The sequence below is a fragment of the Notamacropus eugenii genome, chromosome 2 (genome assembly GCF_028372415.1).
Source record: "Notamacropus eugenii isolate mMacEug1 chromosome 2, mMacEug1.pri_v2, whole genome shotgun sequence".
Classification (NCBI taxonomy): Eukaryota; Metazoa; Chordata; class Mammalia; order Diprotodontia; family Macropodidae; genus Notamacropus; species Notamacropus eugenii.
The window spans coordinates 324475290-324498884 of NC_092873.1; the positions used below are offsets into that span (position 1 = coordinate 324475290).

Sequence of the window (23595 nt, forward strand, 5' to 3'; positions counted from 1 at the left end):
ATTGAGGAAAAGATGAGGATGATGGTGGGGACAATCTTTTTTTTTTTTTAATTATTTTTTAATGTTTAACAATCACTGCCATACAATTGAGATTTTATCCCCCCCACACCTACCCCCCACTACCCCCCTCCCTCCCCACGACTGCATACAGTTCTGTATAGGTTCTACATATACTTTCCTATTGAGTATATTTTCACTATAGTCATGCTGTAGTCAGACTAAAATAAATGAAAGAAATCATATAACAAATCAAAACATGATACACAAAAACATACACATACACAAACATGATCTGCTACATTCTGCGAATGACTTCCATATTTCTTTCTCTGAGTGTGGAAGGCATTTTGCCTTGAGAACCACCATGGGGATTTTTTTTTTTTAAGAAGTTCTTGCGTTATTACAAAATTCCAAGTCTACCAGAAAAGACTCTCGCACACTGTGGTCGTTGCTGTGCACAAAGTTCTCCTGGTTCTGCTCCTTTCACTCAGCATCAGGTCATATAAGTCCTTCCAGGCCTCTCTGAAGTCTTCTTGTTCATCATTTCTTATGGCACAATAGTACTCCATTACATTCATATACCATAATTTATTCAGCCATTCCCCAATTGATGGACATCCCCTTGACTTCCAGTTTTTGGCAACTACAAAAAGTGCTGCTATAAATATTTTTGTACATGTGGGACCCTTTCCCATTTTTATGATCTCTTGGGGATACAGTCCTAGTAGCGATATTGCTGGGTCAAAGGGTATGCACATTTTTGTAGCCCTTTGGGCATAATTCCAAATTGCTCTCCAGAATGGTTGGATGCGCTTGCAGCTCCACCAACAATGAATTAGTGTTCCAACTCTCCCACATCCTCTCCAGCATTTATCATTTTCTTGTTCTGTCATGTTTGCCAATCTTATAGGTGTGATATGGTACCTCAGAGTTGTTTTGATTTGCATCTCTCTAATCAATAGTGATTTAGAGCATTTTTTCATATGATTATAGATATCTTTAATTTCTTCTTCCGAAAATTGCCTGTTCATATCCTTTGACCATTTATCAACTGGGGAATGACTTGTATGATTATACATTTGAGTCAGTTCTCTATATATTCTAGAAATGAGGCCTTTATCTGGTGGGGACAATCTTGTAGAGAAAGTAGGAGAGGATAATATCGAGGGCTAGGTGAGAGAGAGAGAAAGAGAGACAGAGACAGAGACAGAGAGAGACAAAGACAGAGAGAGAGAGACAAAGAAAGAGAGAGAGAGACAAAGAAAGAGAGAGAGAGACAGAGAAACAGAGACAGAGACAGAGAAACAGAGACAGAGACAGAGAGAGAAAGAAAGAGTATTGTTCTAGGCAAGGAGAAGGGCCACCTTGTCATCAGAAGCTGGAGTGAAAGAGGAGATAGCAGGGGATGATATTAGAAGAATGTTAATAAGAAGGAAGGAAGAAGAGGAATTGCTGAATGATAACAGTAGTAGTGATAATAATATCCAGCATTCATATAGCATTTTAAAGTTGCAAAGTGCTTTACAAATATGACCTCATTTGATGCTCATAACAATCCTGGGAGGTAGTTGTTAATATTATCCCAGATGAGGAAACCCAGGCAGACAAAAGTGAAATGATTTGCCCAGGGTCACACTGCTAGTACATGTCTGGGGCTAAATTTACACTCAGGTCTTCCTGACTCCAGATCCAGTACTCTGTATCCGGTGCCACCTGAATGATCTCCATTTTTTTTCTGGTGAAGTACGAGATGTAGTCATCTGAAGAAAGTGTGGCGGGAAGGAGTGTCACTGGAAGCTTGAAGAGAGATGAAGAGGTTGGGAATGGCTACTGTGCTTAAGTGGAAGGGAAATCAGTTATGAACAAGTAGTAGCATTGCCTTGCTATAGTGAGGGTTCTGCTGATATTAGCCAGCATAAATTTAAAGTGAACCCAATCAGCATGATTTTATGTTTCATTTCCAATTGATTCAGCAGCATCTGAGTAGGACCAAAGAATCGAATGCCAGGAGTAAGCCAGGGTTGGGGCTGGGCAAGGCATGATCAAGCTACAGGACAAGAGAGGAAAAAATTCAAGAGTAGAGAACAGTGTAGTGTAGAATTGGTTTACCAAGGGGTCACAATTGAGAAGGGAGGAAGGAGGGTGTGGCCAAAGCAGGAAAGCTTAGGATAGCACAGAGGGACAAAGGAATGGGAGGGCATAGTAAGAATAAAGACTATAATTAGGAGGAGTGAAGTATAGGGAGGGTTGAGAAGAAAAGATTATGATCATGTTAAGGAAATTCAGAGTTCTTGAACATGAAAGTAGAACATTTGGTAGTGATGGCAAGATCAAGGATATAACCATCCCTGTGAATAGCTGAGATGGAATAGAGAGGTAGGTCATGGGAGTTGAGTAGATCAAGGACTTCCTGGGAAAGTCTGGGTAATTGATGCTCCTTTAACATGTATGTTAGAATCCTCTACAACGAGGGAAGGAGATGAGGTAGAGAGGAAGCCTATGAACCAATTCACTGCAACAGGAGAGAGAATGACCTGGGGATTTGGTATTTAATAGCTACTAGAATCTGGATTGAGTAGTAAATTTGGATTAAATGAATCTCAAAGGAAGAGAGGTTGCTGAGTAATAGAGGTGATGAGAGAGTCTGAAAGTGCCAATAGGGAACAAGGAATATTCTATCCAATTCCACTATCATGACCATGACTCAGGGGTATGATTGAAAGTGCAGCCAGCACTGGAGAAGATGGCAAGGTATCATCATGAGGTCTTAGTTACTGATAAAAAATAGGAGGAACAAGAAAGGAGGAAGTTTAAGATGAAAGCAAGTTTGTTAATTATGAAACCAGCATTCCAGAGGTCACAATGGAAGGATCGGGTAAGATCAAGAATAGAATACATAGTAATTTTTATTGATTAATAATAATAAGTAGCCTTTATATAGGGCTGTCAGGTTCACAGAACCTGGATGTGTTGTACCCTAAGTTAATCAAGGCTTAGAGAAGAAGCAGGAAGTGGTTTATGCCAGACCAGAAGCTTCCCTAACACATCTTGACCAGAAAGATAATGCCTCCAACAGAAAAAGGGAAGCCTCAGACACACTGTTAATCACCTTCTGCTCCCCAGGGATTCATGATACCCTTGGTTCCAGTCTGACCACTCCTACTCAGTTTCCTTTTGTGGGATATTCATAAATTTCATACCCTGTAACTGTGGGTGCTCCCTAACATTCTGTCTTGGGACCTCATTTTTTCTCTACATGTACTCTTTCATTTGGTGACCTTGCCAGCTCTCATGGGTTTAATCATCACCTCTATGCAAAAAAATTGTATATGTAAGCATATACACACACACACACAGATGTAGGTGTAGGTATAGGGGTATATGTATATGTGGGCCAGCTAGGTGGCACAATGGATAGACTGCCAGGTCTGAAGTCAGGAAGACTAATCTTAATGAGTTTAAATCCAGCCTCAGAAACTTACTAGCTGTGTGACCCTGGGCAAGTCAACCCTGTTTGCCTCATTTCCCTCATTTCCCAAAAACAGAAAGAGAGAGGAAGGAAGGAAGGAAGGAAGGAAGGAAGGAAGGAAGGAAGGAAGGAAGGAAGGAAGGAAGGAAGGAAGGAAGGAAGGAAGGAAGGAAGGAAGGAAAGAAGGGAGGGAGGGAGGGAGGAAGGGAAGGAGGAAGGAAGGAAGGAAGGAAGGAAGGAAAGAAGGAAGGAAGGAAGGAAGGAAGGAAGGAAGGAAGGAAGGAAGGAAGGAAGGAAAAAGAGCTAGAGAGGGAAATGGCAACTTGTTCCAATTTCTTTGCCAAGAAAACCCAAATGAGGTCACAAAGAGTTGGACACAACTGAAAAATGACTAACAGCAAACATCTATCTGCAGTCTCCTTTCTAAGCTCTGGTTCTGTGTCATCAAATACCTATTGAACTGTGTGCCTTGTAAGCATCTCAAACTCAACATGTTCAGTTATCCACATTCTAGACCCCCTTCACTGGTACAGATAATTGAGAGTTGAACATTTTAAAAAAAGAATTTAAACCAAAGGATTCTAACCATCTAAAATATAGCATATAAAAAGTGACTATCTTGTAACCAAACTTTTTTGTAGAATAAAATATATAGAACTTATACATCAAAATGGGTATTGCTCCCTTCAAAAAACAACCTCTGATAAGGAGTACACTTATTCCAACAATGCTACAAATATTCCCAATATTCCTAGAACTTCTTTGATCTTTCTGGAGACTTGCCTTCAGAATCAGCTTGCAGGAAGGTAGGCATTTTTTACTTCCTTCCTAATCAGAACTTCCTAAGTTCAGCTAAGGCTGGTCTTGAATACTGCCCCTTCTAGGTTTATGTATTAACTTGGCTCAATTCAAATGAGTGAATGCTTACTAAGTATTTACTATGGCTACAGCGCTGCCAAGCCCACTGAATACAAAGATAAAATAAGACAAAGTATCTTTTTTATTTTGAGATTGGGTCTCCCTATCTCATCCACAGCCCAGATCCCCACTGCCTCCTGACCTAGGCCAGCTAAGTCCTCTGGAGGCTCCCCACTCTCAAGGGCCCATTATATTGGTGACAGACTTAGCATGGACACTTAATTGGCTTAGCTCTCAGAAGGGAGTTTATCTTGTACTCCCTGCGGCACAGATTTCAGGAATGTGTCATCAATTTCTCCCTTTAGGTCAGTTACTGAAACCAATCAATCACTTCAGCATCACTATAAATTTAATACTTAAACAAGTATACTTGCTAAATAACTATTTTTTCTCCTTTTAAGTCAGTCCATCAACAAGTGTTCAATAAACAATCAACAAGCATCTATTATGCACCAGGTATGGGGTGGGAGGGAGAGGGATATAAAGACAAAAATAAGTCCCTGACCTTGAGTTTACATTCTATTTCTGAAGGTCTACAGAGCCGTTATGCTGACCTCATTGTTATATTCTTATGAAACATGGACAGTCTACCAGTTCCATGCCAGGAAACTGAATCGCTTCCATTTGAACTGTCTTAGGAAGATTCTGAAGATCACCTGGCAGGATAAAGGTACCAGACACTGAAGTCTTTACTCGAGCTGAACTGCCAAGTATTCAAACAATGCTTCAGAGAGAGCAGCTCCAACAGGCTGGCCACGTTGTTCAAATGCAAGATGTACGCTTGCCAAAAAGACTATTTTATGGAGAACTCACATGGGGCAGGCGATCACATGATGGCCAGAAGAAATGATACAAGGACACTCTCAAGGTCTCTCTCAAGCACTTAGGATTTGACTGTGCAACATGGGAGACACTGGCACAGGACCACTCAGAATGGCGTGCCCACATCAGAAAGGGTGCTGTGCTCTATGAGCAAAACAGAATTGAGACAGCACAAAGTAAATGCAGGATGCGCAAATTTGGAATATCCACCCCAAATATTCACGCAGACTATCTACACCCAACCTGTGGTAGAGCATTCCGAGCTCATGTTGGTCTGATCAGCCACAGTCAGACACGCTGGAATTTCACTTTATCATGGTGATGTCATTTTGATCCTCTTCAAAGATGAAGGACAACAACCAATCAACCAACATTCTCCTGAAGGACACACACACATAAGTTACAGGGGAGGATAGTAGCAGACAGGAAAATCAAGAAAGACTTCAAACAGTAGCACATGATCTGAGCTACATAAAAAGGAAAGCTAAGGATTGATTCTAAGAGACAGAGGTGAGACAGGAGTCCATTCCAGACACAGGGAAATAACCTGCAAAAAGAAACGGAAACAAGGGATAGAATACCATATGTGAAGAACAGAAAGAAGGCTAGTTACTGAGTGTGTAATGGGAAATAAGGTCTAATAAGCCTGGAAAAGCAGGTTGGAGCAAGGTTAGAAAGAGCTTTAAAATGCCAAAGAGAGGATTCCTATCTGATCACAGAGATAACTAAAAGGCACTGAAACATACTGAAAAGGGGAGTGATATACCTAGACCTGTGCTTTAAGAAAAATTACTTAGTGGATTCTCTGTTCATTCATTCTCACTCAGGGCAGCTTGGTGGTACAGTAGATAGAGCACCAGTGCAGGAGTCAGGAGAACCTGAGTTCAAATCTCACTGCAGACACTCGACACTCACTAGCTGTGTGACCTTGGGCAAGTCACTTAACCCCAACTGCCTCATCCTGGGTCATCTCTAGTCATCCTGATGAACATCTGGTCACTGGATTCAGATGGCTCTGGAGGAGAAGTGAGGCTGGTGACCTGCACAGCCCTCCCTCACTCAAAACAAAGTCATGTCATTATTCCTCTGATGGCATGGTGTTCTTTGGCAATGAAGGACGAACACACACATTCTCACTCACTTTTCTCCTTCATTCATAGACCACCTACAGTTCACTTTTCTGGCTTTGCTTTCTTCACTTTGTATTGTTGCATACAGGTCTCTCCATATCTCTTTGTATTCCTTGTGCTTGTCCATCTTAATTGTTTTTGATTAATTACTTTAATTCCATTAAATTAATTTAACACATTTTGTTTAACTGTTCCTCTGCAGTTGAACAAACAAAGTTTGAGGGCTGCTTTCAGTTTTTTACAACCGCACCATGATGTCATGAAAATTTCTAAAGTCATCTCTCTGTTTTCTTCTTAATACCAAGATCAAGGTACATGCCTAACAAATTAATTATTGGGTAAAAAATAAATATTTTAATTTTGTGTCCTTGACAGAGTTCTGCCAGATTGCTCTCCAGAAAACCTCTACAAGCCTGCAATTCCACCAGTAATGAATTAGCATGCCTATGTCAACATAAACCTGCCAGGACAGCGTTTCATTGTTTAGTTATTTTTGCCAATTTGATGGATATTTGGTGGAACCTCAAAGTTGATTTAATTTTGCATTTTTAGTAATGTTTTTGCATTAGTAATGTTGAACATTTTTTGCTTTTTATTAGTAATGTTGCTTTTGCATTAGTAATGTTGAGCATTTTTTCGAGTGGTTATTCATAATAATTTGCTCCCTCTTCAAATTGTCTACTTCTGCAGTTTTTATGTTTTTTGTTGTTGTTATTATAAGGGAGAGCTCACTGAAGATAAGTGAAAATAGGATATATTTGGAAAATAAGAAGATATAAAAATAAGGGATAACAATAATTTTTTTAAAAAAAGAAAATTTTCTATTCATTCCTTTTGACAATTCATCTGTTGTAGGATGGGAGTTATCATTGCAACTTAAAAAATTCATTATACATTTTAGATATCAAGATTTTTTATTCACATTTGCCATATTTTACCAGTATATTTTTCTTTTTATCTTCTTTTACTTTTATAGAAATATATTTTAATGAAAATGCAATAGATGCATACTATGTCTCTATATCTAGCTTGTCCCCAGTTAATTCCTTCTGTTTGTTCAACAGAAAGCAATTAATCTCTCCACCACTGAGACAAATATGTCATTCCATTTCCTTCCTTCTCTTCTAGATTTCCTTCTTTACCACATTTGTTCTTAACCTTTACTGTTTGAAACTATCCTCTTTGATGCCAGGAAGCAAAACAGTAACAGTTCTTACTGTCATCTATTTACATAAGATGGAACCACCCCCAAAACTTGGCTATCTTGCCCTTGTTCTCCTTGCTGTGAATATAATTTTTAAGCCTTTTTTTATTGTCCTTAGCATTTTTCAGAAACCTTCTCTCACTTCAGGCTTGCCTCTTCCTGGCATAATTCTTAAAGGAACCATGACATTCATTTTACACTGACACAGAGCCTACCATGTGCCTAAAAGTCTTTCTACTCCTACGCATTTCTCACTACTTATGTCAGGCAGCTATCATCTTACTGACCAGTATAAATGCCAGCTACAACTACTGGAATGCATTTAAGCAAGGAGACCATCAAAAGGACTTCACAAGCAGACTTCAAGCAGATAGCCTTTTTTTCTCTAGCAGGTATTTATGGGTCATTTTAGTTAAGAGAAGAAGACAAGGTTAGGATGGGTCAGACAGCCCACTCCCAGGCAAGTCAAAGGGAAGCATCAGCTGAGCCCATCCTCCTATGCGTCCATCTTCACTGCACCTTCTGCACTCTCAATCACCCATTCATATTCACTCAAAGACATTTATTAAATACCTACTACACTCGGGGGAAGGGAAGCCCAGTTTCATGGCAGAGGTAGTCTATCTCCAATTCTCAGGTATTGGGATCCAACAGTATAGAGCTGGTCAATTACTAATCTAGAAAAAATTAGTTCCCATCTCCTCTAATTAATGCTGAAAATTGTGAATCAAAATGAAGCCTTCAGGAAGTTTTAAGGAACAGAGACTATCTTATTTTTCTATTTATATCCCCAGTACTTCTGCACACAGTAAGCACTTAATAAATGATCTATTCATTCATTCATTCTTAGGAACTTTATAAAGTTAGAATTTCTAAGTTCAGCATGAAGACCAAACTTTCCCTAGTTATGTCTGAGATGACAGGAATGAATTCCTCACACTTCAACCCATCTTTAACTCTTTCTTATTCCACTTGCATTATTAATAATCCTTCCTCATATTCAGTATTTTGTCTTCGTAGTCTGTTACCTCCATGCCTCGTGCTCTCCCTAATCTGTGCTCTGTTTTTTGTGCTTAGAATGATCTTCCTCTTCACTTGAGCTATCCGATTCCTACCTACAAAATACATAAAATATTTGGGAGTAAATATACCAAAATACACTCAATACTCATATAGATTCAATTAAAAAGTGCCCTTGAAAGAAATGAAAAATAAATAACTAAAGGAATATATTCAGTGCTCATGGCTGGGCTGTGACAATATAATAAAAATATTTCAATGTAAATTTACAGTTTTGATGCTATACCAATCAGACCATCAAAACAGAGCTCAATAAAATAATAAAATCCACGTGGACAAACGGAAGCTCAAGAAAAACATGGGCAACTCAAAGGCTGACTCACAGAATCTCAGAACTGGAAGGATCCTCAGATCATCGAGTCTAACTCATATCTGGGGGAAAAAAAATTACCTGTACAGCACACCCAACAAGTAGTCATCCAGTCTTCACCTGAAGAACTTCAATGGGGGAGAAACTTCTACCTTTTGAGAGCATCCATTTCAGTCCGGGATAGCTCTAATTGTTACAAAACTGTTGCCTTTTATCAAATCTAAGTTGACTTCTTTACAATTACTTCCCATTACTCTAGTTCTTCTCTTTGGGACCAAACAAAGAAAGTTTAATCTCTGTTGCACATGAAAGTCTTTCAACTACTTAGAGACAGTTCAGGCCCCACTAAGTTTTTTTCCATATTTAACATCCCCTGTTCTTTCACACAGTGTTCAAATGACATGAACCCAAGGCCATCACCAATCTGGTGTACCCTTCCTCTGGAAATTTTCCACATGAACACTGAAGAAAAAAAAAGATAAGAGCAAAGGAATAAATGGACCATTCCTTAATGTAGCATCTATCTAAACAACCAAAGCTAGCATTATCTATAATGGAAAAAGAGACCTTTCCATTAAGGTTGGAGTAGAACAAGGACATTCAGGGCTACCACTGTTATTTGAGTAATGCTCCCTCTAGCAATAAGATGAGAGAAATAAATTGAGGGAATAAACCTAAGAAAAGAGGAAATGATATCACTTTTTAAATATAGCATGATCACTAATTTAAAGGATCTTAGAGAGTCAACAAAAATCTAACTTGAAGTAATTAGAAACTTCAGTAAACAGGTACAAAACAAACTCACAACAGTCATCAGCCTTTCCACAAATTACCTACAAAATACAGAAGGAAGAGGTAGCAGGAAGCCCATTACAAGGCCTGGACCAAGGCGAATTTGTGGCAAGAGAAGCCTGAAATAGCTCTTCCAGCATTCCAAGAAAAGAAAGATACATTTCATCCAAAACTGCTACAAAATATAAAAATTAGCATACCTACTAAGACACATAGGAATTATATGAGTATACCCAAAAACATTTTTATGAATATAAAGACAGAACTAAGTAACGGGAAAGATATCTATTGCTTATTTTGGGGCCCTGTTAATATGCTAAAAGTGACAATACTACCTGAAATAATTTACTTTATTGAATACCATGCCAATCAAACAAATAAAGGGTTACTTTATAGAATAAAACAGAAACAAACTTCATGTAGAGGTAGAAAACAATCAAGAATCTCAAGGAGAGTAATAAAAAAAAGCATGCAGAAGATCTTAGCAGTAGCAGAAATCTAACTGTACTACAAAGCAGTAATCACTGAAGGTATTTGGTACTGGTTAAAAAAATAGAACTGTGGGACAGATTGGGTACAAAATATTTAGAATCAAACAAACACAGCATCATAGTGTTCGATGAACCTGAACAACACAACTTAAGTAAAGACTTATTTCACAAAAACCAATGAGAAAATTGGGAAGAGTCTGGCAGAAATTATGTTTAGACCAGTATCCCATACAATACGGATTCATAATCTATGCATACAAGGTCATAGTCTCAAATTAGGGAAATAGGGAAGGAAATAATGTATATAGCTATGGACAGGAGAAGAATTCTTAACCAAATAAGGGTAGAGAAGATCTCAGGACATAAAAAGGACAATTGTGATTACATAAAATTGGAAAATTCTGTACAAACACAGTAAAAATAGTAGCTACAAAACATTCTCCCATAAAGCTAGGGCACATTCTCCCACTAATTCATACAGCATATGTCAGAGGAGTGCTCACAGAGTACAATGGTCATGAAGTATGAATAGAGGAAATCTGTGTGGCCAGAGCAACAAAGATCTATGAAAATGCAGGGTCCCAATGTCCCTTCTGTCTTTGCAGAGTCCTCACAAAGTTCCCCACTGGATGGGGGGTGGGGGGCCGTCTCTATTGGGCTGACTGCTCAGCTCCCAGGATGTGTTCCTTTCTTGCTCACCTCCATTTCCAGAGCTAGCTCTGCCTTAAGCTTATAACCAGCTCTTTTTTTTCTGCTGCTAGAGGCCACGCCCCTCAGAGCTGCTTCATCCTAATTGTTTTCTCCATCCAGGTCTGTCTGGGATGTGTGTCTCTGCTCCTACTGGTTGACTAGCTTCCTCCACAAAGCAGGAGTGGAAAGAAAAATTCACTCCTCCCCCACTAAAGCAATTCCCTCTCATAGTCTAGATTCTCCTTGAATTGATAGTTTGAACTAAAGAATTGGTTGCAGAGCTAGCAACTTAGCCTTTTAAAGACCCTCAGGGTTAATTTTTAGCCCACCCAGTTTGAAAATATTCCTCTCATTTCATTCAAGGCAAGTATCAGTCAGTCAGTCAATAGACATTATTAAGTGCTTGCTATGTATCCAGCACTATGGGATGGAATATAAAGATGCTCATACTTTATAAAGGGATCACATTAACACCTCATTGTAAGCACAGTGCAGCATAAGGTACACTAATAATGCTTGTTGATTGCTTGGTTGCATTTCTTAATAAGAAATGAGAAAATTTTCTTATTTAAAAAAATTTTAAGTGCACATTACCTTCTGTGATTGCCAATTAGCACTACTGATGCTGAATTCATAATCCACTAAAATGCCCAGATTTCTTCCAGATGAACTGTTATCTAGTCATATCTCATGCACCTTATATCTGTAAAACTGACTCTTCTAAACCAAGATATAAGCTCTCCTTCATGTAGTCCTCAATTATTTTCCTGTTTGTTTGTGATCTCCCCCTCAGACCTCATAGAGAATCCTGTTTTTCCCTCTGGCATTTTTCCTTTTTTCCAAACCTATGATTTCATTAATAGAGAGAGTTCCCTGGAAGAAACTACCTCTATCATATCTTCTCTCCAACATATAGTCTTACTGAGTTGCGTGGGCAATTTGGGGTTAAGTGATTGACTAGGGTCATACTGTTAGTATATTTTAGAGGTGAGATTTGAACCCAGACCTATCTCTCAGGTTGGCTCTCTAGCCATTACACCAGTGGTTCCTATTTTGAGGCTTGAGAAGTCCTTGGAGATTTTGCACTGGTCCAAGGGGTTCTTTAATGGTGGCTTAAGCAATAAATAATTGCAGAATATTACAAGTAGTATATTAAATTACCCTGAGGGTTCACAAAACATTTTGTTGTTGTTTTTGAAAGGGATTCAGGGAACAAAACACTTTGGAAACCACTTCACTGTAACATCTGTCTCCTAATATTCTTACTAAATATGGTTTCTTTTAGTTATCTCGTTGGGTGTCTTATCTTCCAATTAGACTATAAACACTAAAAAGGCAGGGACTATGTCTTAACTAAAATTTGTACCTACTGCAGTGCTCTGCATATAGCTGGTGCTTCATATATGCTTCAAGAATTAATGCTCTGGAATTTGGAACTATGCCCAAAGGGCTACAAAAATGTGCATACCCTTTGACCCAGCAATATCGCTACTAGGACTATATCCCCAAGAGATCATAAAAATGGGAAAGGGTCCCACATGTACAAAAATATTTATAGCAGCACTCTATGTAGTTGCCAAAAACTGGAAGTCAAGGGGATGTCCATCAATTGGGGAATGGCTGAATAAATTATGGTATATGAATGTAATGGAGTACTATTGTGCCATAAGAAATGATGAACAAGAAGACTTCAGAGAGACCTGGAAGGACTTATATGACCTGATGCTGAGTGAAAGGAGCAGAACCAGGAGAACTTTATGCACAGCAACAACCACAGTGTGTGAGAGTTTTTTCTGGTAGACTTAGATTTTTGTAATAACACAAGAACTTCTTACCAAAAAAAAAAAAATCCCAATGGAGGATCTCAAGGCAAAATGCCTGCCACACTCAGAGAGAGAAATATGGAAGTCACTCACATATTGTAACAGATCATGTTTGTGTATGTGTATGTGTTTGTGTATCATGTTCTGATTTGTTATACGATTTCTTTCATTTATCTTAGTCTGACTACATAGCATGACTATAGTGAAAATATACTCAATAGGAAAGTATATGTAGAATCTATACAGAATTGTGTGCAGTCGTGGGGAGGGAGGGGGGGAGTGGGGGGTAGGTGGGGGGGATAAAATCACAATTGTATGGCAGTGATTGTTAAACATTACAAAATAAAAAAAAATAAAAAAATAAAAAAAAAAAAAGAATTAATGCTCTGGGGAGGGGCCATATTAAATGCTCTCCACTGAACAGTGCCTCACACATACTTCTTAACTTGACTTGCTGATTTGAACATATACAAATAAATTTTAAGTCTCTAGCTTTGTGGTTTACCACCCTTTCCCATTCTTACTTGGCTTATATAAGGCCAGACATACTGGTCACTCTCTAAGCAAAGGTCTGTTGACCGTCCAGGGCAGAAGAAGCTAGAACCAATATACGAGGACAGAGGTACCCTTGAAAAGATCCCTCCCCCACTCCCACCCACAGCTACACATAACCATTCCCTGGTTTGCACAGCCTTTTTTCAATTCCAGGAACTTCTACTGCTTGGAAATGGTCAACTGGCCCTGAAGAGGCAAGGACAACAAACATTGAAAACACCCCTGTCAATATCACAGCTATGAACACTGGGCTTTTATTCTTATCACACAAACATATAGAGTGACAATAATTATAACCAGTTTGTACATATACACACATATAAGACCTCCCCCAATCCTTCTTCCCTTATATTCACCACATCCAGAGGAACTTTCAGAACTTTTTCCCCTTCATTTATTAACAAGACTGAAGGTATTTCTCTTGTTGTACAAAAGAAGTCCCATCAAGGCACAAATAGTTTCATCTTACAATGAACATTGGTGCCCACAAAAAAGGCACAATAATATGTAGCAGAAAGAGGGCTAGAGTCAAGAGATGTGGGTTCAGATCCTGACTTGCTACTTAATGCTTGTGTGACCTTGGACAGTTAAGGTGATACAGTGGAGAGAATACTGGCTTAAGGGTCACAGTCCTGGGTTCAAATGCCACTTGGCTCACTATTTCTGTGACCTGGGCCAAGTCATTTAACCTCTCTAGGTCCGAAATTTCCTCATCTATTAAACAAGATGATCTCTAAGACTGATTCCTGCTCTGAATCTATGCATGCTCCTAAAATTCCTTCCCTGAGCCTGTTTTTCCATCTGTAAAATCAAAGAATTATTCAGGTTCCTTCTAGCTCCACAGCAAATAAGGTGCATGGGGTAAAGAATAGCATGACAGACCTACAGTCAGAAAGACCTGGGTTCGAATCCTATCTTTAATACTCATTTAACTGTGTGACCATAGGCAAGCCTCATAACCGCTCTATGCCTCAGCTTCCAATCTTTAAAGGGAAGGCAAAGAAAACTTATAGTACCAATCTCATAAACTTGTTGTGAGGTACGAATAAGACAACACATATAAAGTAAAATTTTGCAAACTCCCCAGTGCAATATTAATATCACCTAGTAGGAGAAGCTAGTGACAGATATACTAAAACAGTAGTACCCTAGAAAATGATCCTGGCTTTTGGAGCAAGATCCCTGCAAAGCCAATTATTTTAAGTAGACAAATTACGAAATGAGAAGCATCAGCCATCTACCTGCTTTGCATTCGAATTATAATGCCAACAAAAACATGCTCACACAGTGACAACAGCAAAATAGGAGATGAACTAGAAGCAGCCCCAGAGTTCAGTAGAGGCAGCCTGGCTCTCAGTTTCTCCTCAACTTCCCTCAGTCCTCAGTGCTCTAAAGAAACAAACAAATAAAACCCAGCAGTCTCTGTTCAGGTAAGCAATGTATTTTGGTGGTGGGAAGGAGGCAGAGAAAGAGATGGCAGGGGATCAGAACCAGAGGAGGAACTTCTGTCTGCTCAGTCACTCTCACACACACAACCACCAAACCCAGTGTGATGCAAACAGGATTTCGACTCAGGAAGGAACTCATGCAACTCAGGCCAGCATTTTTGCTGAGTTAGAGCGTGGCCAGTACAAACAGGATTAAAAACAATAACACTTTATTTCCAGAAATGATCATTCCATTCTGGGACTTTAGAGAATGAGAGAATCTCAGAGTTAGAATCAACCTTAAAGGTCACCTAGTCCAACCTCCCATACCCATGCAGGAAATCTCTAGTGATAATAATGATGATGATAAGAGCATGTACACAGCACCTACTGAATGCCAGGCACCATGCTAAGCACTTTACAAGCATTATCTTATAGAATCCTCACAACAACCCTCGGAGGTAGGGGCTATTAATTTTCCCATTTTACATTTGAAGAAACTGAGGCATAAGTGATTTGCCCAGGGTCAGACAGCTAGAAATTAGGTTTTAAAATATTACATCTTCTTCTTGATTCAGTCTAACTTCCCTTCTACTTTTTCAAACCCTATTCCCATCCATCAAGGTGCCATCCAAGTGTCACCTCATTGAAGCCTTCCCTAATTATTTCAACCGATATTCATCTTTTCTCTCTACTTTTTGCACTTACTGCCACACAATTTTATTGCCTCATTGATTATTGTCTTATTCTGTTTTTTGATGTATATCTTGTTTCTCTTTTACCTAGGAACTCTGAAGGTCTTCCCCTCCCAGTTTGATTTTTTTTTTATTAAAGGGGCCATCCCTTGAGTAACTACTTAAAGAAGCCTATTCACTGAATAGGTGTATCTCACTCAAAGTGAGAATGTGATTAAGACCTAAGCCTGAAAGGGTCAGGGTCTCCCATTGCATCCTGGGCCATCTCCAGTCATCCTGATGAATAACAGACCACTGAACCCAGATGGCTCAGGAAAAGATAGTGAGGTTGGTGACCTTGCACTGTCTTCCCTCACCCAAATCAAAGTCAATTGCAAATCATGTCATCACTTTGATGTCATGGTCCTCTTTGAGAATGAAGGACAAACACAATAACAACAGATAGAAACTGTCTAGGGTCACATTTGAACTCAAGTCTTCCTGACTCCAAGTCCAGTATTCTACCCTTTATACCACCTAACTGCTCCTAGTACAACATTCCTAACATCACTCATCCTCTTCTTGAACACTTCTAGTGAAGAAAAGCTTGCTGCCTCAAAAGCAGCCAATTCTGCTGCTGATCATTAGAAATCTTTTTTTTTATATATTAAGATCTTTTTTACCTAGGCAGCTAGATGGCACAGTAGATAGATCATAGGACATGAAATCAGAAAGATGATCAGTTAGAATCCTGCCTCAGATACTTAGATGCTATGTGATCCTAGGCAAGTCACTTAACTTCTTTATACCTCAGTTTCCTCACCCTTAAAATGAGAATAATAATACAATCTACCTCACAAGGCTGACATGAGGAGTAAATGAGATTATGTGTGTGTGTGTGTGTGTGTGTGTGTGTGTGTGTGTGTGTAGTCCTACATGAATGCCATCATCACTATTATTATACTGAGGCAAAATCTGCCATCATTCCCCTATTTTAAATCTGTTCCTGGGGACCACACAAAATATAAGAATAATTCACATTTACATAGCTCTTTAAGGATTGCAAAGCATTTTATATACATTATCTCATTTGATCTTCTCAAAATCCCTGTGAATACACACTTATATTTTTCCTGTTGCAAAATGAGGAAACTGATTCTCATGTTGTCAAGTGACCTGCCCAGAATAATCCATCTACTAAGTGGCAGATCAAGATTTGAACCCAGAACTCCAAGTCTCAGGTTCTATCCACTTGACCACTCTGCCCTTTGATACATTAATATCCTTCCTCCATAAGAGGGCCCTTCAAAAATCTAAAGACAAGCATTCATATCCCTACTAAGTCTTCTCTTTTTCTGAGTAAATGTCTCTCAGGTCCCTCAACTGGCTCTCCACATATCCTAGATCTCCAGTCCCTTCTGCAGTTTGTCAACATCCCTCTAAAAATGTCGTACCCACTACATCCAGGACATCACCAGTCATCCTGATTTTTCTCTTGCCACTAGACTTTGATGACTCTGGAAGAAAGAGTAAGTCTGACAACTTTGTACAACTCTGCTTCACTTATATCTAATTAATGAGCAATTCAAGACATCATCCCATGATGTCATTGGTCCTCTCCAAAATTGAAGGATGAATGATAACAACACCCAGAACTGGCTACAACATTCCAGATGTTATCTCACAAAGCATAGCACAATGAGACCACTGCAACTACTTTGTCCTGGATAGAATGCTTCTCGTTAACACATATTATGTTTGCAGTAGCTATTTTTTTGCAAGTTCGTGGTATTATGAATTATATTGTTAATTAATTATTAATAAAAATATACCAAAGAATTAATTATAAAGACCATTAAAACCCTCAGATCTTTTTTTCCATGAATCTCATCTACAGGAAGCAGAAAGTCATTCCTTCCCACTATATAGATAGCCCAATGAGGATGTAAGAAATGAGAAAAATAACAGAATCAAGGAAGGAAACCCTAGACTTTGAGTTTCTAGATTGGGAAGCTTCTTGTGCCTTAGTTATAATAGAGAAATTCCATCAGTGCAGCAGTTTAGAGTGCATGGTACAAGGCAGCTTTTCCTTTACACCTTGATGAATCAGGAGAATGTTCTGGGAAATGGAGGATTGGAGCAGGGTGGAGTGTCTCTTCAAAATTCTGTTTGGGAATCCATAATTCAAGTAGATTTCTCTAATAATCTCACTCATTCACAAATCAGAATGGTACAGCAGGGTTTTTAGCTGCCCTAAACATCTATCCAGCCAAGGACCTTTCCCACAATACTTCCTACTCTCAACCTACCTAAACAAAAGGGGTGGGAAGTCTAAAGATTAATTACAGACACAACTACCAATCAAAACCCAAGAACTAAAGCTATGCATTAAAAAATCAGCAATACATTGGTACAGTTGGTACAATGTTGGCATATGATAGATGCTAGTTTTGTGAGGTGCACAATTTTGCCACCCTAGAGAGTTAAATTACAAGAAATGAACACGTAAAGTTTAAACCAGCTGGGAAGCATCCTGGCAGAGGGACCAGGAGACAGCAGTCTAAAATAAAAGAATATTTTTCCTTCCAGCCCAGCCCCTGTAACCATCATTCAAGGGAGCAATCTTTGTAGAGATAGTCCACCATCCCCAACATATCTGCAGACCAAACAGTCACCAATGTGGTAGTTAAGCTCAAAAACCATTATCTCCCATCTCAACCTGCCCCTAGTCATGGGACCCTACTTGTAGCATGCCTCCCCAGAAGCCATGGAGGGAGTAGTTCAGTGGAGCAACCCCTGGTAGAGATTCAATCTGATTAACTGCCTTGGCAGATGCTGCATGTCTAGCCTCCTCAACAATTACACCTGTGGAAGACCTAGGAAAAAAAGCACACATGCACACACACACACACACATGCACGCACACACACACACACATACACCATACCACCATCATTACCACCACCAAGTCTTTGGGCCTATCAAATGGTTCAGCATCTGAAATGGATATGATTTTATTAATAAAAATGATACTAAAGGAGATTTGTTACCATAAACCTTTTTCCTACATCTTAATGACCGATGGATCTTTTCATCAGCCTTGCAAATAAACATTCCCATGAGTGTTGTCCACTCTTATTAGAATGTCAGCTCCTTAGGAGTCATTGCTTCTCTATTTGTATACCCAATGCTTAGTCCTGTGCTTTGCACATCTTAAGCAGTTAATTAACAAATGATTATTCCTTAATAAATGTTTTTTCCTTTCTTACCACTCACATGGCTTTTAGTTAAAAAAAATACCAAGAAAAGCTGACCAGAGAAGCAGGTGGACCAATCACAGCACCACAGTGAGGAGGAAGAGATGAACAACCTGACTGTTGTACTGGCAGTCTCAAAATATTAAAATAACCTGAAGAACACCCCACAGCACGTAGGTGAAATCCTTTATGGAGGAATTTATCAAAGGACAAGGAACAAGAACTCCATAGGCTGAGAAGGCATAGGTTTATAAAGCACAGAATCAAACATTTAGACTTGGAAGGGACCTTAGAGGACGTCTAGTCCAACCCCTTCCTTTTACAGAAAGGCCCAGAGACTTACCCAGGATCATACCCAGGTAGAAAGAGGCCAAGGAAGGAATTGAACTCAGGCCTTCTGAATCCAAAGTAAACATTCTTTCCATTGTACCACACTGTGCTGATATGCCCAGCCTAATACGATGTTTTGATCTAAGGAATTATTGATATACCATGCGTAGAAAATGGAGTGTCATGACGAGAGGATCTCCTTCACTGGATTACAGGGAAAGAGAAAAGCTTAGGTCTTCCATCCCACAATGGATAGTCTCCCCTCTGAAGCCTATTTCCACCTCACCCTCTACTCTGCTTCCACTGAATCTTTGCTCTCACCTTATCATTTTGCCTCCACGTCCATCCATCTTCCTGTTTGTTTTTGTGGTAACAGGGCAGAGACAGGCACTGTGTTGTAATGTACTGCCCCTTTAAGGTTTGTTCCTGAGCTGAGCCTGCTCAGAATTCTAAGAAAAACAGTAGACAGTTGCTGGGAGTTACATTCTGAGAGTTCTTAGCCAAGCAGTTGCTGAGTTTTGAATATGATAAGCTATTATAAACTAGGGAGATAAGACAACAAAACTGGCATGATTACAGGACAAATATAATTTATCTGATTATAGTCTGCCCCCAGAAAGAGAAGAAAAGAGAGAAAGAGGGGAAAGGACAGATTCCAGAACTGAATCAGCCAAGACTGAAGCTGGAAATAATGGATTCTATAGTAACTTTTGAGAAAAAAAATCTAGCAAAAAAAGGAACAGATTGGAAGCAGAGAATAAGAGGAATCACTGAGAGGATTGACTAGGTTGGCAGAGATGTGTTATCTCTAACACAGAGTGGATAATAATAACAGCTACTATTTAAAGGGCTTATGTTATCTCCTTTGATCATCACAAGAATCCTCTGAGGAAACTCAGGCTCAGAGGGGTTAGGAGACTTGTCCAGAGAATCACACAGCTAATAAGTTTGTAAGGCAGGATTTGAACTCGTGTTTCTGACCTCAAAGTCTTGCATTCTATTTATTTACCACAGCACTCAGCTGCCTCAACTCTACTGAGCAGAAGTATTTACGCAACAAAAGAAGTTAAATTTATCAAGCGACTTTTAGGGATAGTTGCTGAAACAGATGATAACACCTAAGGTTACAGTCCCAGAGTTGTAAATAACTCTGAACACAATGAACACAATGGTTTTCCTCATTCACGAGCCTCCTTGGCAGATTTCGGTAAATGTGAACCCATTCTTCCTTCCTCCTAGACTGAGTGCACTGGTGGAAGAGAGTAAACCAAGATTTACGTGCAGACTGTGACTTCTTTATTATTTATACGTTTGATTAAATAGCAGTACCAAGAACAAACACTGTTATCATTACTTTTGTTTTATTGTTAAGTGACTGGTTCTATTTAAAATCTAACATGTCATTATTGTAAATAGCTGATTGGGTACCAAAAAAATATATTCATGGGAGCGGGGCATCAAGAGCTAGAGTGGTAAGTAGGAGAAGCAAATTTCCCTTCAATAAGGTAGTCTCTAGTGCCCTAAGAAAATCTGAGTGGGATATATAACCTATACCAGATTGTATGCTGTCTTGGGGAAGGGGGTTAGAGGGAGGGAGCAAAAGATAAAAATTTGAAACATAGTATTATAAAAAATGAATGTTGAAAACTATCATATGTAATGGAAAAAATATTATTTACTAAAAGAAAAAGATGGGAAACTAGATTTGTTAGTGTGAAAATAGGCTGGAGTGAACAAGCCAATCAACTATGAGAGTAAGTAAGCATTCACATGCCCAGATAAGAAGGATGAGGTGGTACAGTGTGGGTAGTCACCCCACATACCACATTTACATGGCAAACATCTATATACATGGAATGCATCATAGGCACTCAATTGGCACACTATGTCTCCTGAAATTGCTAAGCTATTTTATTTAAGATGAGTTCATTGCAACCTTCCATTTAAGATGGTGGCATGAAAGGTTACAGGTTCTACAATATGTACTACAGAAAAGATCTAAAAATAGTACCAGATCAAATAATAATCCATAAGTCCAAAGAAAAGCAAACGGTATGTGTATTCATCCAGGACAAGAATGCACCCTCCAAAAAGGACAAACAGCTAAAAGACTGCAGGATCACTACACCAGAAAGCTAGTAAAAGTGCAAGTTAACAAGCAGGAAGATCTCAGACCAGAGAAGATTCTTCAGGGGTATTTGAAGCCTACAAAGCTAGGGGAAGGAAGAAAGAAGTCCAGAGTCAGCTGCATGGACACCCAGAAATCTGCAGAGTTCTGACTGCAAATTTGAAGACTGACCAGGCAATGCACAGTTTAGAACAGAAGACAGAAAACCTTACCAAGTTATAGACTTCCTGAAAACTAGGATGGAACAAACATAACTCAATGATTCTATGGGATAAGAAATACTAGAATAAAATTAAAAGATTGGAAAATAAAAGAAAATGTAAGGTATCTATGAAAAAAATATCATGAAGAGATGGAAGAAATGAAAGTCATAAGGATCATTTAGAAATAATGGAAAATGGAAAACTGACCAAACAATATCATAAATTAAGTCTTCCCAGTTCTAGAACCAGAAGCAAAATGAAAACAGAAAGAATTTACCACTTATCTCTTGAAGGAAAACCCAAAATGAAAACTCTCAGAAATATTACAGAAAAAAAAATCTGGAACTTCTAAGAAACAAAGCACTGCAAGGAATTACCACAGTCAGAATTACCCAAGACTTAGAAGTCAAGATTATAAAAGAGAGAAAATCTGGAATTTAATTTTCCAAAAGGCAAAATATAGAGGTTTAGAACCAAAAATAGCAACCAGTCAGATTGAATATAATGAGAAAATAAACCTCTAATGGTTTAGAAGACTTTCAAGCATTCCTTATTAAAATACCAGAACACAGCAGAGACTCTGAATATATATATATATGTGTATATATGTATGTATATATATGATTAGAAAGTCCTATACAACTTAGGAAGTGGTTATAACCCAATAAAGGGAAAACAGATAAGTGTTCCATTAACACTAATGTTTTTAAGGGTCACAGAGGGAGGTAAATAAGACAGAGAATCCTGAGATAGTTTGTCCTGTCTTCTTTGCTTTCTTGAGAGGAAAGAAAAGGGAGGGGGAAGGTAGTCAAAGGAAAAAAGTAGAAAGTGGTGAGACTCACTATTTCTCATGATTGGGATAGGATAGAACAAGGCTACACAAAGACGGAGAAAGGGGTGAGGGTAGCCAGCAATACTTGAAACTCTTCTCTAAATCAGACAAAGGAAGGTTGAGCACTGATACAAAGGTATGCATGTATTCACACACACACACACACACACACACACACACACACACACAGAGTTTGTTGATGAAATACATTAAACTCAAGTAGGGACAGAAGGCAGGTTTGGAATTCCAGGAAGGAATACAGTTAGAGAAGGAACAGTTACAAGCAAACAAACATCAACCTCAGCGGATTGGTCATGAAGAGGGACTTAAGGTTAGGGGAAAAAATGGGTACAATCCAGTGAATAGGTTCTGGAAAACAGGAAGAAAAGAGGGATAATGATTTGAAAGCAGGTAACTTCAATTATTGTTCAGCAGTGTTGATCACACTTCTCATAACATTCTTCTTTATAATAGGGGTTGGGGACAAAGAGATGAAAAAGTATAAAATTTACTGGGAGCAAAATACATAGTTTACAATCATAACTATGAACATAGATGAGATAAATTCATCCACAGAACAGAAGGAGCGGCAGAACAGATTAGAAAGAAGAATCCAACAATATGTTTAAAAACACACACACTTGAAACAAAGATCCACAGAGTTAAAATGTAAGGCTGACACAGAATTTATAATATATAAAAAAGTAAGGTAGCAATCATGATCTTGGACAAGGTAACAGGAAAAATAGACATGAATAAAAGAAATAGAAAGTTCAATATGCTGTGGAAGGATATTAAAAACCTCTTTTATAGTTTCTCTAGAAATATTAAGAAATAACTATTTCTTCTAGTCTAAAAACCTTTTCCAAATCTGGCCAGGTAGAGAGGACAAGAATAAAAGGCCATCCTTAAGAAAACTACTAATGATGGAATCCAAAACTCAGGACAAAAATGATCTATTGTCAAGTTAAAAATCACTGCCTTTTCTATCCTTTCACTCTACTGACCAAAGCCACACCCAAAGAAAGTCCCCTTTTTTTAATTAAAAAAAGATTAAGATATTGATGATAAGGAGGAGAATCTTCCAGTCATTGAAAAGAGCAGTCAATGCTTTAATTGAGTCAGTTCTGTTGTGATGTGTTTGTCCTTCATTCTCAGAGGACCATGACATCAGGATGATGACATGACTTGCACTTGACTTTGATTTGAGTGAGGGAGGGCTGTGCAAGGTCACCAGCCTCACTTTTTCCTCCAGAGTCATCTGGGTCCAGTGACCTGATACTCATCAGGATGACTGGAGACAGTCCAGGATGCAATGTGGGACCTTGGCCATTTTATGCTAAGGTTTTATCAAATTCTCACTTCAAGAATTCAATGAATAGGCCACTTTAAGTAGTTACTCAAGGGATGGCCCCTTTTAATAAGAATAAAAATCAAACTAGGAAGGGAAGAACTTCAGG

General features: G+C 38.8%; 1 protein-coding gene across 5 annotated transcripts in view; it reads right to left on the reverse strand.

Moving 5' to 3' along the window:
* AATK (apoptosis associated tyrosine kinase) overlaps window positions 1-23595 on the reverse strand; it is a 212039-nt gene that overhangs the window by 137804 nt on the left and 50640 nt on the right. The window contains exon 1 of one of the 5 annotated variants that reach the window (XM_072645272.1): window positions 19294-21712. The exons of the other annotated variants lie outside the window; for them this stretch is intronic. The gene's annotated coding sequence lies outside the window, so the exon portion shown is untranslated. Of the gene's footprint in view, window positions 1-19293; window positions 21713-23595 lie in introns of those variants that run through there. 5 annotated transcript variants of the gene reach the window in all.